Source organism: Protopterus annectens, chromosome 5.part0 (assembly GCF_019279795.1).
Source record: "Protopterus annectens isolate FY-2018-M chromosome 5.part0, PAN1.0, whole genome shotgun sequence".
Taxonomy (NCBI): Eukaryota; Metazoa; Chordata; order Ceratodontiformes; family Protopteridae; genus Protopterus; species Protopterus annectens.
In genome coordinates this window covers 380511098-380529878 of record NC_056735.1, presented here as the reverse complement: position 1 = coordinate 380529878, position 18781 = coordinate 380511098, and the positions used below count along the sequence as shown (strand labels likewise).

General features: G+C 41.0%; 1 protein-coding gene across 1 annotated transcript in view; it reads left to right on the top strand.

Annotated features, from left to right (window-relative positions):
• GABRR3 (gamma-aminobutyric acid type A receptor subunit rho3) overlaps nt 1–18781 on the top strand; it is a 366702-nt gene that overhangs the window by 216695 nt on the left and 131226 nt on the right. The gene's annotated exons all lie outside the window — the stretch shown is intronic.

Sequence of the window (18781 nt, the reverse complement as noted above, 5' to 3'; positions counted from 1 at the left end):
AAGCCACTAAGCATTTTTAATCAAGATTGCTTAAAATATATCAGTGTACAGCTAGTAAAGTATAGTTTAACAAAAATGAAGAATAGTACACTTATCCTAGATCTTGTAGACTTCATGGTGTAAATGGATCTGGTAAATCAGGTTAAAAACAAGAGCATTCTGCTCTACCTGAAGCAGCTCAGAGCAAGTGAGCCAAAATTGATCTTCAAACCCAGTGTACAACCTCTGCTCAAAAGTGCCACATAAGTCATGCCAGTACTCTGTGGGGCAGGACTGAGAGCTAAAAATCTCCAGGCCTCCAAGAATGACATGTTGTCTGACAGCCATCTCTCATCCCACTATCAGATGAATAGCCATGGTATAGAGGAACTAAATGGCCAGGTGGTTGGTGGATCAGTGGATGATGGTTAGCAGGGAGCCAAGCAAGAAAGGATACTAGAAACATTCTATCCAACTTAGTCTGTCTTTTGTTCTTAAATTTACATTTGTATAATTATAACCATGTGTTTTCCACTGATAACAGATAGTTTCTAACTAGTAAACCACATCCAGAAAACAAAAGAAAAAAAGGCAATGTATGAAAATCATGTTAGCCTTTTGCTAACACAATACTGGTTCACTTTCCAGGATTAATTACTTTTTTGGTAAGTCAGCTATACAATATTAATGTCAAACACACCACTCTAACGTTTCTACAAGGCTAGTAATTCTTTAGATTAGGAACATGATCAAATTTAAATCCTTGATTTCAGATGTCGAGTGTCTTTGGCATTTGGCAGGGTTAGTGTCATCACTTAGTGAAATTGTGCCTCTATCACCAGCACCACCACCACAATCTCAGTCATATTTTTCATCACGTCTCTCAGGATAATCACCTTTTCATTAATGACTTCACCATTCTGAGTTATATCTGCCAGAGTGATAAAACAAAACAACCGATGCAAACTATTGACAAGAACAACTTATTAAAATGAGAGGACAGCTATTGCATCACTGATTTCATCAGACTTGTTACTATGCACGCAGCAACTGCAGCATAAAGTGCAATTGTAGTTTAAACAATGCAACTGATTACAAATTAAACAGGATCCTTTATTAAAATTGCACCACAAAAGATGGCCTTATTCAAGAACATCAGCATCTTAGAACTGCAGACCGTGGACTAATACCTCATTACCATCATAGTGATATTACAGTTAGTTGCTAAAAATAGGGATAGAAAGACAGGGTGGGGAAGACTAAATAAAATAAAATTTAAAGTGATCTGCCAATGCTTTTAAATTTACCTTAGGACTACTACATGCGGTGCAAAATGTTGTGAACAGCACTTTCCCTCCATCAGGAAATGTTTTGGTCATCCTACTGCTATATAAAATTAGTTTTAAAATTTGTAGTTCCCTTGCGTTGACATTACTGAGGAAAAGCAAGGAAGATTAACCTCAGTGACTTAAGCATAGGTAAATTGTCGGTTTCATCTATAGGCTTTAATGGGTGCACCATGGCGCATGTGTGAAGGTAATGCATTAACGTCTATGGACATAGGTCACATTACCCTATGATAACATCACAACTGGACAACCTAAATGTTTTTGAATGTGGTTTAATATAAAGTTTATGAAGCTTTTATTAAAAAATGGCCCAAAAAGCAAGGAATAACAGGTGGGAAATACATCACGGTGCATGACTCCTCAAATCTCACGATGTATATAGAAACATTGGCAAATCACTTTAAGCCTGAGGAAACAAAACTTTTCATGTTTGCTGTTTAGATACAAAATTTAATCCTCAGATAACTATGGATTTGTCTCTGGCAGAAATGCTGATGTTGCAAAGACTGATGAATTGCTTCTACTTGATTTGAAAACAAAAATACAAGGAAGAAAGTAGTTCCAGAAGTGGAGTTTTGAGAAAAAAAAGGCTGAGAAGTTCTGCCCATTGATGTGAAGTCTGTGTAAAGAACTATTTTGGTTAAACAGGACAATGACCTGGAATGTATCCATATCCAAATCATTGTAGACAAAGTCGCATACCATATCCTGTCAAGCTATAGGTTATCCTCTGTGAATCTAGAATTCCATAGCTCATACCAAGACCTACTAGAGACACTTCACATTAACCCAAATACCCTATTCATGAGAGACCTTAACTACCGTTCTATAAACTGGGAGACAAACACAACCTCATGCTCACAGGAACAACAATTCCTGGACTTTATTAACACAAACACACTTAAATAGATAATGTGCACACCCATCAGAGGTTCAAACATACTGGCCCTGATACTCATTAATATAGGAAAGTGTTGCACCTCCCAATATCATGTCCTTACTGATGAGGCTGGGCTACAAAGCTATCTCTTTGAAATAAAAAACAACTCGGTAACCCCTGTAAACCATGTAACAGTTAGGAACTAGTCCAAAGCAAACATCATATTAAGCAATAGTTTGTCAAAACTCAGTGCCCCTTCCAACCCTTAGTTCACAGCAACCTATGTGGAATAGTTCACAGAGACCCCGTACAACTATGTAAATGGCTGTATGGAGGTTGTTGTACCTGAGACGCTAATGCCCTGGCCCAGCAATCAAGGAGCCTCAATCCTCACCACTATCACCAGTGAGGGGTGTCTCAAATAGAAGGAAAGAATAACAAATACACACAGTAAAGTGCAATTTCCCTTAAGAGCACACAGAGATCACAGTCAGTCTGGGGCTGGTTGCTCCTTTGCTCTCCAGGTCCCCAATAAGACTCCCCACTGGCACAGCTATAGGGTCCAGATCTCAGCAGAGTGGGCAAGCTAAAACCTCCAGCACCCTCTCTGTCCAACCAGTGCTTCGTGTCCCTGCCCAAGTAGCTCACACACACACACACACACACACACACACACACACACACACACACACACACACACACACACACTTTGAGAAGAGTTTATATAACCACACAGTCACTCCTGGGTAAGGCTGGCACAGGTCCTCCAGCTGTGCCCCCTTTTCACAGACTATACGGTAGTACCAGCTGCCACCACCCACTAATATTTATCAGCTACTTAAAGGCCCTTAAAAGGGTGTCCAATTATTGCAATATTATTATCCAATTGGTAGTATAGCCCAGAGGTAAAGCTATTGGTGTGGCACTGTACAATTTTACCAAATGCATGCAAGTACACTAAAGAGCTTAAATTATCTCTACAAAAACAGCCACAGTTGAAAGGGTTTAAAAAATATTTAATAACAAATAGTCAAAACACAAGACAATACTTTCTACTACACAGTGCTAGTCAAGAGTTCAGAGATCACAGAGAAATACTTAAAATAATTCAGTAGTACAGTTCTGACATCACAGAAAAACATGTAGTCTAATCATTCTAGTTTCGAGCTATTTCTAAGAGAAATCACAAGTCTAAGATAAACTTACATATAGAGCAAGACAGTGCTGGTGAGTTGGATGGTCAAGACAAAAATGCTTAATGATCTCTGATTCTCTCTGTTTTTAAAATCACATTCCTGGTTCACATTACATCATCATTCACATGTCCCTGGGTTCCCAGGCTAACAGAAACTACATTTATATTCTTCACCTCTGGGCAGAAACCAGAGCAATAAAGGACATTTATGCATGTAAATTCTGGCCATTAACTCTGGCCTTAAAACAACAGGCAGGATGCCTCACTCTAGACTTGCTGGCTCTGAGTGTTAACTTCAAAGGGTCACAACATGCTTTACTTGGTCAGTAGCGTGCACTGTTGTTACATTTTTTCCAGTTCCACATGTGACACTATTTTTACCATTTAAGACAACAAGCCTGTGGTTTACATTAATATTTATAGATGACAGAATTATCTCTAAAATTCTATCTGGCTAGGCTGGCAGCCTTCACCTATTTTTACCCAATCTTCATATATCTCCCCCCTGGAAAACTCAAGCTAGTTTTTCCAGTGACCCTTGAGAAACGCTGCTTCAGGGAGTGAGGTCTAGCTGAGTATACCTTACCCCGTTCCCTGTCTTGAGAGCTCATCTGCATTAGCATTGCTAATCCCACTGCGGTGCTGCACGGACATATCATATGCTTGCAACCACAGGCTCCATCTTAGCAACTTTCCATTTTGCTGGCTGGCTCTGTTTAACCATGTTAGGGGGTTATGATCTGTCATAACAGTGAATTTCCTTCCATACAGACAAGGCTGAAGTTTGTGCAGTGCCCACACTATGGCTAGACATTCCTTTTCTACAGCTGCATAGCATTCTTAGCTGGGTTGGAGCCTATGACTGAGATAAACCACTGGGTGCTCTTCTCCTTCTCAAGAAATCTGGCTAAGTACAGCCCCCACCCCATGGTTCGAAGCGTCCACCTGCACAACAAATTATTTGCTGTAATTTGGTCTGGCTAACACAGGGGGTCCTCCCAAAGCTTATTTAAGCTTCTGGAATGCCTGCTCACATACTGGGGTCCACACTAACTTATCTGGCCTGTTCTTCCTTGTCAGGTCTGTGAGGGGAGCAGCTATGGTACTATAACTGGAGATGAACTTTCTGTAGTATCCTGCTGTCCCTAAAAATGCCCTCACCTGCTTTTTGGTAACAGGTGCAGGTCATACCTGAATGGCTTCCACTTTGGCAGGTTCTGGCCTTATCTTACCACTCCTCACTCTATGTACTAGGTAGTAGACCTCTGCCATACCCAACTGATATTTGCTCGGTTTAATGGTCAACCCTGCCCTCTGTATTCTGCCCAGCACCTCCCTGACATGCTGAAGGTGGTCTGGCCAGGAGTGGCTGTAGGTGGCAATATCATCTAGATAAGCAAGAACAAACCATCCTGCTCCTGCTAGGGTATGATCTACCAGACTCTGGGAAGTTGCTGGGGCAGTCTTCATCCCAAAAGGCATCTCTGTGAACTCATACAAGTCAAAAATTTCACAAAGGCTGACTTCTCTCTAGCAGTGGGAGTCAAGGGCACCTGCCAGTAACCCTTGGTAAGGTCAATGGTTGTAAGATACTTAGCCTCACCCAGCTGCTCTAGGGCCTCATCTGTCCTAGGCATGGGGTAAGCATATGACTCTGTGTGACTATTTAATTTCCTGTAGTCCACACAGAACCTGGTTCTGCCATCCTTCTTTGGCCCCAGCACCACTGGGGAGGCCTAGGGACTGTTGGACTCTTTAATCACCCCTAGTTCCAACATCTCCTGTACCTCCTCTCTCAGAGTATGGTTGACTTTCTCAGGCACTCTATAACAGGCCCGCTTTATAGGCCCTTGAGGTCCTGTATCCACCTGGTGCTGCCCCAGGTGGGTGCACCCTCGTTTCCCAGAGAACATGTCCCCAAATTCATGCAACATGTTTTTATGCCCATATAATCTGCAAAGGGAATATCATGGGCTATGGCTAGAAGCACCAGATGGTACGCTCTCGGCACTACCAACTGCTGTAATATCTCACCTTCTAGCCCCTCCTCAGGGATCTACTCTCTGTACAGTAACCCTTTGTGCCAGCATACAGATTCCCCCTTCCTTGAGAATCAGGTGCCTCCCTAGCTACCTGCCTCAGGCCTTGCAATGTAAGGTCTGAGAGCTGAGCCTGTTTCAACTCTCTCCTTGTAACCCTTCCCAGCTCCCTTTCCACAGGAAGTCTGGCATGCTCAGACAGTGGTGCCTCACTGTTAGCCTGGGTACTACTACTCACCTCTACCTTTGCAGCCAGTCTGTCCAAGGGACCATTAGTACCCCCAAGCAGCTGTGGCTCATCTTCCGTCTCACTGCTACAGGGTAGCTCCCTCCCTGAAGTAACCACCTCACCAGTCCTGGCTGCAAGTATGCAGTCTGTCTGGGTCTCCCCCAGGCTACCAGACTTACCTGCTTGTCTCCAAGCCTGACTGCATGTAACTTCACAAGCACAGGGTACTGCACTATCAAAATCATTCCCTATCAATCAGGGCATCTGCAGGACTAGCCTCAAACACATCTACTTGCTGGCTTCCTTTTCCACCCGCCCAAGCAAGGTGAACCCTAGCCAAAGGTATTTGGAATGGGATCCCTCCTAAAGCCCTGACTGGAGTAGACTGCCCAGGCAAGTAGTGCTCCTCTGTAATGATTGCAGGCTTTACAATGGTTATATCAGAGGCTGTGTCTCTCTTGGCAATGGCCTCTTTGCCATTTACTACAATAGGATATAACCTCTGGGGATAGTTTGGTACCCTTGTTGTCCAAGACAACCTAATATTGGCATTTTGTCTTTCCCACTTACTGGCTCCCTCACATTTTCTTCCCCACCTTGCCTCTGTGGACACCTGTATGCCATATGGCCCCACTGATTGCATTCAAAATATTTAACACTAGCTCTTGGATTTGTACCTGGACTAGTGGCTTCCCCTACTACTGGCAAATTCTGTTGTGGCAGTCTGTGCTACCCACCATGGGTTCCTTTAGACCCATGAGCAGTACTGGGGATCCCTTTCCTGTGCAGGGCTGCCCTGCTTGCCAGGTATTGGTCTACCTTCTTCCCCAACTCTTCTGAAGTAGCACATTATCTATCAGCTAACCAGATCCATATGCCCTCAGGCAAAGTGCTAAGGGCTTGTTCCCTCACCAAAAGGTCTACCAGCCCTTCAAAAGTGGTGACCTGACACCCACTTACCCACCTATGGAAATAAGTGCCCAGTTCAGCAACGTATTCACACACAGTTTCATCTGCCTTGCGTCTATGCCCACAAAACATTTTCCTATACATTTCAGGTGTTAGCTTAAACAATTCTAACAAGTGATTTTAACAGCAGTATAATCAAAACATGCAACATCAGACATTTTTGACAAAACAGTTACAGCTTTACCATGGAGTAAGGGGGTCAGGAACTGTACCCAGAGCCTTTGGTCAACACCATACTGTTTGCATACCCTCTCAAACATATGAATGAAACTATCAAAATTATCCCCCTGTTTAAACTGCGGAATAAATTTACTGACCTTTTGTGCTTCTGGGGTCCAGTTACTCCCTTCCTCATTACATCCATGACTCTGGCAAAGAGTCAGCATCTCCTTCTCATGCTGCCTCTGCCTCTCCTTTTCCTCAGCTTCCAGGCATAGCAGTTTCTCATTCTCCTCAGCCTGCAAACGTTGCAGTTTCTCATTGTCCTCACTCTCTAGACTCCTCAGTCTCTCAGTGTCTTCTATTTCCACATGCCTGGCCTACAACTCAAGTCTCTTTAGCTCCAGATGGATTTCTATGTCCTCTGCAGAAAGGTTGAGCTGTCCATTCTCCGAGGGTATTGTATCTCCACTGCCAGTCTGATTGTCCTCCTGGTTGCTGTTTAGTGATGCAGCTGCAACCAAGGTTGCAATCAGGTCTGCCTTAGTCATGTTTCCATGCACCAGTCCACTAGCCTGGCACATCTCCGCCAGCTGGCTCCTTGTCAGCTTTCCATACTCCTCTGCTGACATGCTGCCTACTCACCCTGACTAACTAAGCTAACAAAAGAAATAAAACAATTGTGATCTGAACTCTGAGTATTCACTGCATGGCTGATTTAGAGTACAAAACACCTTCAGAACTCACTGTACACAAGCTACAGGAATTCACTCTACCCACACCACTACAAGCCAATTAGAATTTACCAACCAATTAATATATGGTGTGGATATCCCACCACTGCCAAACAATTAGTATGTGATGCCTGTGCCCTGGCCCAGCAATCAAGGAGGCTCAATCCTCACCACTGACACTAGTGAGGGGAGTCTCATATAGGAGGAAAGGATAACAAATATACACAGTAAATCACAATTTCCCTTAAGAACACACAGAGATCACAGTCAGTCCGGGACTGGTCGCTCCCTTGTTCTCCAGGTCCCCAGTAAGACTCCCCACTGGCACAGCTATATGGTTCAGATCTCAGCATAGTGGGCAAGCTAAAACCTCCAGCACCCTCTCTGTCCAACCAGTGCTTTGTGTCTATGCCCAAGTAGCTGACACACACACACACACACACACACACACACACACACACACACACACACACACACACACACACACACACACACACACACACACACACTTTGAGAAGAGTTTATATAACCACACAGACAGTCTTGGGGAAGGCTGGCACAGGTTCTCCAGCTGTTCCCCTTTTTCCCAGTCTATATGGTAGTACTAGCTGCCACCACCCACTAATATTTTTCATATACTCAAAGGCCCTTAAAAGGGTGTCCAATTATTACTGTGCAATATTATTATCCAATTAGTAGTATAGTCCAGGGCTAAAGCTATTGGAGTGAATTTGTACAGTTTTACTAAAGGCATGCAAGTACTCTAAAGAGCTTAAATTATCTCTGCAAAAACAGCCACAGTTGAAAGGGTTTAAAATATTTAATAACAAATAGTCAAAACACAAGACAATACTTTCTACTACACAGTGCTAGTCAAGAGTTCAGAGATCACAGAGAAATACTTAAAATAATTCAGTAGTACAGTTCTGACATCACAGAAAAATACTTAGTCTAATCTTTCTACTTTCTAGCTATTTCTAAGAGAAAACACAAGTCTAAAATAAATTTACATATAGAGCAGGACAGTGCTGGTAAGTTGGATGGTTAAGACAAAAATGCTTAATGCTTTCTGGTTCTCTCTGTTTAAAATCACATTCCTGGTTCACATTACATCATTCTTCACATTTCCCAGGGTTCCCAGGCTAACAGAAACTTCATAGGTTCATAGGTTCATAGGTTGGTACTAGGCTATCGGCCCTAAGGCCTATACAAGCCTAGCCATAAAAATTCCCTGGCTATTTTTTCCCACACCATTTACTTCCTGGACCCCTGTCTAGCAAGGAGACTGACATGATCCCCGGGGTGAATTTCATTTCTCCCATCCAATTGTCAAGGTTCCTTTTGAAGAAGGCCAAAGAGGCACTCTGCTTGACATGTATGGGCAATCTATTTCAGAGTCTGGGGAGTCTCTGGGTCAGGAACCTATCCCTCTGGCATGTTTTGTTTATTGTGATGACAAGGTTTACATCCCTGGAGTGTGTGGCTCTGAGGGATTGGGATTTCTTTAAGTGTAGCATGAAGCTCTGGGTTTGACATGGCCTTGTATGTTAAGCAGAGATCGCCTCTGAGTAGACGATATGCTTCAGAGTATAGCTGACGTTTTTTAAGGCGGCAAGCATAGGGCATCTGCTTTAGGCCTGTGATTCTTTTAGTGAGGTATTTCTGTGGCCTTTCCAGTTGTTGCAGGTGTCTTGAGAGGTACATACCAAATGGGGTGTTGTATTCTATAATGGGTCTAATGAGGGATGAGTACAGTGGGACAATGACCTCCTTTTTTCTGGATGAATAGCCCTTAGTGATGAGGTGTGCCACATAGAAGGATTTCCTGACTGTTGTGGTGATGTGGTTATCGAAGGTGAGACCACTGTCCACCTGTGTCCCTAAGTTTCTTATCACACTTTCAGTGTTTAGTGTACTGCCACCTATGTGGTAATTCACGGGTACATGTTTTTTCCCAAAGGGATAACTATACATTTCTTGGCATTGAGCTTGAGCCCATGGCTCTGGCACCAAGCATCTGTTTCTTTAAGGCCCTTTTGTAGAGTATCCACATCATTTGGAGATTCAATAATGGCTCCCAGTTTGTAGTCATCTGCGAACTTTGTTAGCCAGAGTCCCTTAGTATTAGCCTGTACTTCAGATTGTCACTTGTCTGGAGCTGGATTTGGAGTCAACTACTTTTACAGTGTGGGTTCTGTCAGTAAGCCAGATGGCAACCCATCGAGTGATGTAGGGATTAATGCCCAGTTTAGTAAGTTTATCTATGATTCCAGAGTGGGGGATGGTGTCAAAGGCCTTGGCGAGGTCCAGATAGGCTGTGTGGACCGCCTTACCCTCATCCACGTCTTTGGAGACTGATTAGAAGTCAATCAGGTTCAGGAGACAAGATCGGCCCTTCATGAACTCAAACTGAGTGGGGTCTAGTGTTTGAAGGTTGCCAATGTCTTTGTTTATAAGTTCCATGATAATACGTTCCATGGCGCCTTGCAGATCAGGCTCGTCAGACTGATGGGGCGGTAGTTCCCGGGATCCAATGAGGATCACCCCTTGTGGAGTGGGATAACTCAGTGTGCACAAGGCCTGAGGTGAGGCTATGATTAAACCTGACACTTAGATGAGGTGCCAGTTCATTTTGTAGTTCATGTAGTACACAGCCTGGGATGTCATCTGGTCCCATGGATGCTGTATTCTTAGCTTTGGAGAGTGCATTTTTTACCTGTGTGGCCATTATTACCAGAATTTGGCAATCTTCCGGTATTGAGATGGGCCATTTTGGGGGTGAGGGGGGTGAAGTTGGCACTGAATCGATCTGCCAGGATATTGGCAATATCCTTGGGATCAGTATATTTAATGCCATTCTGTTGTAGCTCAGAGCAGATCTGAGCATTGCCATTTAGATTCTTGACATAGTTATAGAATGCCTTGTGATTATCTTTGGAATCTTTGGCAATTTTATTTTTGTAACTAGCTTTGGAAGATTTTATGAGGGATCTCAGCTTCTTACTGAGGCTGGTAAGGGAGTTTTTTGCATCCTGGGATTTTCCTCTTTTCTGCAACAGTTTCTTCCTTTTGTTGTAAAGTTTGTTTATGGCAGGGGACCACCAGATTGGCTTCATTTTTTTGGAGGAGAGCATCTTGGCTCTGTTTGGGATGGCATGATTCATGCGTGAGTGGATGTGCTCATACAGTGCCTTAGTGTAGGACTCAGCAGTTGAACTTTCAGTTCCCGTCTGCACAGGTGTCATGAAGTTTGTCACTTCTGACTTGAGTAGCATGAAGTTGGCTTTGGAGAAGTTTTTTCTGGTGGTTTCCTTACTGGGGGTGGGGTGGGGGAGGGATGTGGATGTTAAGGGTGATTAGCTTATGGTCTGACCTGACCAACGAGGGTATGACCATAGGTGTGGAGCATCAATTTCCCATGTTGGTAATGACCAGGTCTAGGATATTGGAGCCCCTGGTGGGACAATGGATTAGTTGATCCAAGGCGTTGGAATTTATGAATTACAAGAACCATTGGGCAAAGGTGTTGGTACATGAGTAGTTTTCCCAGTTAATGGCATGGTAGTTAAAGTCACCCAGTATTAGGGCATTTTTACTTTTATATTCTTCACCTCTGGGCAGAAACCAGAGCAATAAAGGACATTTATGCATGCAAATTCTGCCCATTAACTCTGGCCTTAAAATAATAGGCAGGATGCCTCACTCTAGACTTGCTGGCTCCGAGTTTTAACATCAAAGGGTCACAACATGCTTTACTTGGTCAGTAGAGTGCACTGTTGTTACATTTTTTCCAGTTCCACATGTAACACTATTTTTACCATTTAAGACAACAAGCCTGTGGTTTACATTAATATTTACAGATAACAGAATTATCTCCAAAATTCTATCTGGCTAGGCTGGCAGCCTTGACCTATCTTCACCCAATCTTCACAGTACTGACCAGAAGTAAGCCCAAACCAAACCTAAAACAAACCATACTGGTAGAATTCTAACCTTAATAGTGTATAGAACAAAAGGAAAAATGTCATGATTAAAATCAGGAAGAGCAACTCCCATAATATTAGGATCTCTCTAAACTAAACAGGAAACTAAGAAGACTAATTTAGTCCAACAAGGCCAATTATGAGGTCAAGATAGCCTCACAGGGTAAAGGTAATCACCCAACCATCTACATCACACATCAGTGTGCCAAACTGGTGATCAATGGTGCCACGTTCACTGAGCAGAGCAACATAACAAATTTACTGGTTGACAAATTTAGCTCAAACTTCACCCCCCATCCCCTCCCACCTCCCCCCATGAAATACCTGCTAGCATAACACCCAACTATTAACAGGCAGCAGGTCTTGATGGCACTTGCAAAGGCCAAAAACACAGCCTCAATATGCCCAGACAATAATCCAGAATGCCTCCTAAATAGCTTGAAACATGACCTATCAGGAACACTTGAGTCACTTTTCAACTGTAGCTTCAAAACAGGCTTTGTGCCATGAGAATGAAGGACTAGAATGGTTATCCTGCTTCAAAAGGGGAGTCCATCAACCGACCCAGAAAAATACATACATATTACTCTGACTCGTCTGATATGTAAAGCAATGGAACAAATTATCATGGAAATGATCAACAAAGACATAGGCAGCCTTCAGACACTAGACCCAACCCAGTTTGGCTTTGCCAGGGGAAGGTCAGGCCTACTAAATCTGGTGGACTTTTTTGAGAAGGTCACCAAGGCAATGCATGAGGGGGAAAACAGTGTATACCACCTACTTGGACTTGGCTAAGGGGTTTGATCCAATAGCCCACTCTGGTATAGTTAATGAACTCACTGAACTGGGCATAAACCCCACATACTCAATGGGTGCCAGCTAGTTTATATACAGGACCCAGGAAGTTAAGATTGGTGATACCACCATCACTAAGAGACCAGCCACCAGCAGTGTACCACAGGGCTCCATGCTGGGACTGCTGCTATTTGTCATCTATCTCTCAGAGATAAATGGCAATGTCAAGAGTCTTTAGCTGACTAAGTTTGAATATGACTGCAAATTGGGAGCTATCATAGATTCTCCCATGACACAAACCTGTTACAAGAGGGTCTAACACAGACAAATGACTGATGCCAAAGTCATGGACTAAAACTCAATGCCAGAAATACATTATAGTGTCTTTTGGAGAAAATGTCACCCAGGCTAATTACTCTATTGATAAAACACCTCTAAGAGTTGACCCAATAGTCAGGGATCTGGGAATATATGTAGACAATAATCTGACATTTGATCAACATGCGACCAAAGTAGTAAGAAAATCATTCTATGCCACCCAATGTTTAAGTAAGGGCAGGGCATCTAGGTCCAAGGAAGTCAGAGTACCACTTTATTTGGCCCTTATTGGACTCATCATTGAATGTAATGCCCCCTTCAGCATGTACCTGACCAGGCATATTCAACAGTTAGAATGTCCACAAAGATTCCTTACCAGGAGAATCCAGAATAGAAACACATTATCCTATATAGATAGCCTTAAAGCCCTGTCTCTATCCTCTGTCTCCTACAGGTTACTGAGAGGTAATCTATGCCTGGCGTACAACGCATCTTCAAATCAAGCTTTGATGGACCATTTGTACATTTGCAAAACAAACAGCTTTATATATACTAGATCCAAGGATCTAAATTTTCAGTGTGACATCAATAAGACATGTTGGTGAGACATATATGTGACTCAGGGGATCCCCATGTTCTGGAACGGGCTCCCCATCCATGTGAAGCGGAGTCCATTCCTAACCCTAATTAAGTGTAACCTTGACCAATGGATTGGAAATCAGAAATTCACCCAGTCTGGCCCCTTTGTCTCTGACAAACAGAGGCAGACCATAATGTCCAAACTAACATATCCCCCCACATTACCTCTAGAAACTTCCTAACATATTCCTTCCTAATAAATGCCCATGATACATAGGGAAACAATTAGGTTGGATTGCACAGCTAGGCTTATAAAGGCTCTGGTGGTCATTACCTTGTATACCTATGAACATGTATAGACCTAAACAGAACCTTGGAGTACTGAAATTTGTTCATTACTTGTGTCACATTGAGTGGTCCCAGGAAACAGTTTGTCTTTGAGGAAGCATATAGATCAATAAAACTTTTTTACTAAGGACATTTCTTTTTTAAACACCTTTATTAAATTATCATTTGTAAAATAGACAAACTTGCATTTATATGAATGCACCACATATGTTCTTCTATACAATATAATCAATCCATCATTACATAAGTTGGTCATTTACTGCATTCTCTTAAAACACATTCCTTCTCCAAAATATTTTTTGCATGTTATTGTTCTAACAATTTCTATTTTTCCTGTCATTTGCTCCTACCCTTTTCTAAAGATCCCCCCAAGTTCTTTTATCTCTGTTACAATATTCACTACTTTGAATATAGTTGATTTAGACTTTGATTAACATTTTCTAGAAACTGTACTTTATGGCAGCCGCCAACATTAAACTTAACAAGGCTTTACTATGTCTAGACAATTCAGATTCAGTACCCAGCTCAAAAAAATAATTTCCTTAGTTACACTGATTTGCCCACTCAGTATTTCTGACAGATCACTCTGTAGGAAATGTTTAGTCTGCCACTTCATTACATTCCCATAACATATGTTCCCAGTTACCTCTTTATTCTCCATCATACCTCCAACATTTGCCAACTACCTGAGAAAAATTCTTTGGAGTCTGCTTGGGGTATAAAAATACCTATGCAAACATTTCCAAGCCATATTCCTAAATCTTCTAGACTTTGCTGCATATTTGGGAGCCATACATATGTCCTCTGATAGTTTCTTTGTGAATTGCTTATCCAATCTCCCCCTCTCAATCTTTTCTAACCTCCTCTGACTGATTCCTATAGTTATCATTCAATATTTTACATGCCCTATGTGACAAAGGGGGATACTGCCAGCACAGCTATCTGGAATGTTGTAAATAATTTTATGTCATTTGTGAATATCAACATGATTTATACAAGATGTTTGTGTTATAAATGTATTAGAACTGTAAGTCATGTGTATATCAGACTGCTGGTACAGAAGAGTATGTTGAAAAGGTATTTTATAAAGTGCTTGTGCTTAAAATGTAACAACAGGGTCCCCTACCAGAATATAACAGAAATATACATGCACTATTTTAACTGTTTAAATGTATATATTTTAACAGTGAAAACTGGAATACAGGAGGTTAACTTCAGAAAAATAGCTAAAATTAAATTACTTTATGGCTACACAATAAAATATGGTATCTTTCAGTTTTCATTGAGCTAGAGGCATAGAGTCTATGCTGAGAAGCTTTTTGTATTGTCTTCACAGTGAACTAATTACTACCTCTGAAAGCATGAAGGAATTTAATTGTTTTATGACTTCCAGCATCTGCCAAAGATCTAAGGTCTATATATTTTACAGGTAGATGCCAAAAACTGCTAGCTTCCAGCAGTGGAAGTTTCACATGTGATAGAGTCAGATGAAATGAAATGATGTCATTCTGCAAGCTATCCCAGCAGTAATATTTAAAATATTAATTTAAAAAGTCTCTGAGATAGGCAGAGCATTCTGTTTTGAACCTGACAAGAACCATTCACCACATCTGCCTGGCTCTGATGAAGTAAGTTTCTATGAAACAGTATAATTCTCTTGGAAATAGTCAGGAATATAGCAAATATTAGGTTTTCAAGACTATCCTGTAATGTTATTTTAAATATTTCCTGTGATTTTGAACTCTGATGTCACAGTGATTATATACTGAGTATTTTCTTGTTCTTTTATTATTTATTATTAAATATATTTAAACCTATCATTGTGGCTGATCTGTCTAGAGATATTTAAGTTTTGAGAATACTTGCATATTTATTTGGTGACACTGTGTGGGCCACTCCCAATAGCCTTGCTTTTGGTCAAACTACCATTTGTATTAATATTAATATCACATAGTAAGATTGGACACCCTTTGTTAAGGGCCTTAACGTAGCTGATAAGGAGTTGACTGGTGGCAGTGATAACTACCTTATAGTCTGTGCAAAAGGGGACATAGCTAGTAAACCTGTGCCAGCCTTTCCCAGGTGTATGTGTGTATATAAATCAAACCTCAAAGGGTGTGTGTGTGTCAGCTACTTGGGCAGGGACATGAAGCACTGGTTGGACAGAGAGGGTGCTGAATGTCTTGGATTGGCCACTCAGCTGAGATCTCAACTCTATAGCTGTGCCAGTGGGGAGTCTTAATTGGGGATCTGGAGAAAGAGGGAGAAACCAGCCCCGGACTAACTGTGGTCTCCGTGTGCTCTTAAGGGAAATTGTACTTGATGCAGAGAGCTGCATCTGGAAATCACTGTTCCTATATAAAGAAAACCAGTACAGAGCCTGATATAATAAAGAAAATGCACACAGCAAAAGACATGTAACTGAAAAAGAAAAAGAAAAAGAAAAAGACGTGTATGTGTATATATATATATATATATATATATATATATATATATATATATATATGTAAACTATACATTAGAACAGTGTTTAGCTTACTTGCAATTACACCCTGAAGACACCAGTGGGCGAAACCGGTCTGTTTCCTGTTCCCAGCTGGTGATTGCTGAGTAAGAGACCTGGTTCAGACAGCAGCACTGTTTTCTGCTGTCTTTTGTCACTGAACATTTTTTGCGGATATATTATATTTTGGAATAAAACGACAATGGATTATCATGGATTATTGTGGTACATTGTGGATTTATGCTGAATCAAGCATTTTTATGGCATTGCGTTTATAGTGCTGGATTACATGTGGAGTGTTTGATCTTATCTGTCTGCACTATTTTCTGGGGCGTGCACCATAAATGTTGGAAGTAAGCATTTTGTGAGTGCTGACCAGATACTGTGAACTGTCATTATTATTCCTTTTTTGGTCGTTTCTATATTTACCAGTGATATTATGGCTGAGGGCAATCATTTGCAAGAGTTTTTGCAAGATTTGACAGGGGATAGGTATGATGTATCTATGTTTACTGTTACTAGAGCTGATACAGTTCATTATCAAGATGAAATACTGTGAATATGGAGCATGGTTTAAAAAAATTAACAGAGTGTTCAAAAAAGGCTAGAACTAACATTTGGCATAATAAGTTACTTCGAGCTTATGTGCAAGCTGATATAGCCCCTAGAGGCTTAAGACTGTATGTGGAACCAGGAGTTGGGATACAAAATGAAGGTTTCATTAATAAATGGCTCAATATTCAGAAAGCAGCTTCTAAGTTATTTCTAGAATGCCTAATTGAATATTATGATGAATAACTAACTGAGTTAGCAGATGAATTACAACAGTCTTTTCAGGTTGTCCAACAATTCAATGCTAATAACAGCTTTGAAAGCATGCAGAATGTTTTTAAGTGAGATGAAAGAATTTAAAACAGAGCTAAAGGCACATAAGCTCAAGAAGTCCAATAGGGATTTGTAGGACTACCAAAACAATACAGCATTAACGTGGAAACAATAAAAGCTTTTTGTAAGATTTATGGACAGTAATAAGCCAGATGAGATCAAACGGAAAGGGGTGTGATCAATCCTAAAAAAGACAGCAGAAAGAAATGAGTCAGCTTCCAGTGCTTCTGAACTTTCATCATATTGCACTGACAGTTAGAATGAAGCCATATAATGTTCCTCACCATGCAACAAATGGGCTAAGGACCCTTTAGAAGAGGCGGAAGGAAACACAAAAGGAAAGGACATGGAACAAATATTCAGGCAGATGTTGGACAAATAGCCCATGATGATGAAGGGCAAGCAACAAGTGTTGGACTAAATGTGGACATTGAAGCTAAATGTAAAAATAATTTGGTGGTGAATTTAACATCAGTGAATTTTGCTAAAGATCAGGTGGTCTTAAATAAAGGTCTGGGGTTCATACCTAGCTTTTTTGTGTCTCATCATGTTGTGGCTTCTGATGTTAAATGTTTTTGTCATGCCTTGAATTTAATTTTTTTTATCATACTAAACAGGATGGTAATGAAGCAAATAATGCTAGCTTTAGGTTTAAGAAATCTACATTTCAACCTCCCTATCATCCAGCTGTGAGAATATTCGAACAGAGGGTACTTTGTGAATTGCATGTAAGTCAGTATTCTATTTTTAAAAATTATGGTAGCAACCTGAATTCCAGACAGCGTGAAGCATTATTTGATTTACTAAATAATGAAAATGTTGTTATTACTAAAGCTGATAAGGGGGGTGCTACTGTTATTTGGGATAAAGTAGAATATATTAATGAAGTTACCAGACCGTTGAATGATAGTGAAGCCTATTGTAAAATTTCATTTAATCCTACCTTCAAGTCGTATATTGACAGATTTTTGATGGAAGCAAAGAACACTGGCCTAATTGATGAATATTTGGTTAACCAGTTGAGTGTGGATGACCCCCAGGCACCTTACTTTTATTTACTACCAAAGATTCACAAATCTAGGAATAATCTCCCAGGTAGGCCTATTGTCTCTGGTACTCACTCAGTTACTGAATATCTCGGTATATTTAGAGATGAAATTGAAGCCTTTGTTGCCATTGGTTCATGCCTGTATTAAAGACATGAATCAATTTTTGGTACTTATTGATGAAGTGCATACACCACCTAATGCTTATTTGCACACATTGGATGTGCAGTCTCTATATATGAGTATACTTCACAATGGTGGTAATAAAGCAATAAGGTTTTGGTTACTGGAGTCCAGTGATTGTTCTGAGATAAAAATTGACTTTTTGTTGTCACTTCTGAGATTGGTTTTAGAACATAATGCCTTTATGTATCTGGGGGATTTTTATCTACAAATCAAGGGTACTGCTATGGGTGCCACTTTTGCACCCATATATGCAGAACTATTTATGGCTTATCTTGAACATAAATTGATTTATGATATTGCTAATCCCTTTCTTAAATACCTTAATATGTGGTGGCACTACTTGGATGATTGTTGGTGTATTTGGAATGGTCCTGTTGCTGTCTGGCATGACTTTGTGAAATATCTCAACAATAATGACTATGGTATTGTTTTGTGGGCAAAATACAAATGCTTAATATTGATTTCCTAGATGTCAATGTTTCTAAGTTGATTGATGGCACTTTGGCTACAATGTTTTTTTTTCCATTTTATTGGGGCTATTGGATAAAGCCTTCGCTTGCAGGGTAAAGAGGCTTGCCCCTTGTAAAACATCACAATATATA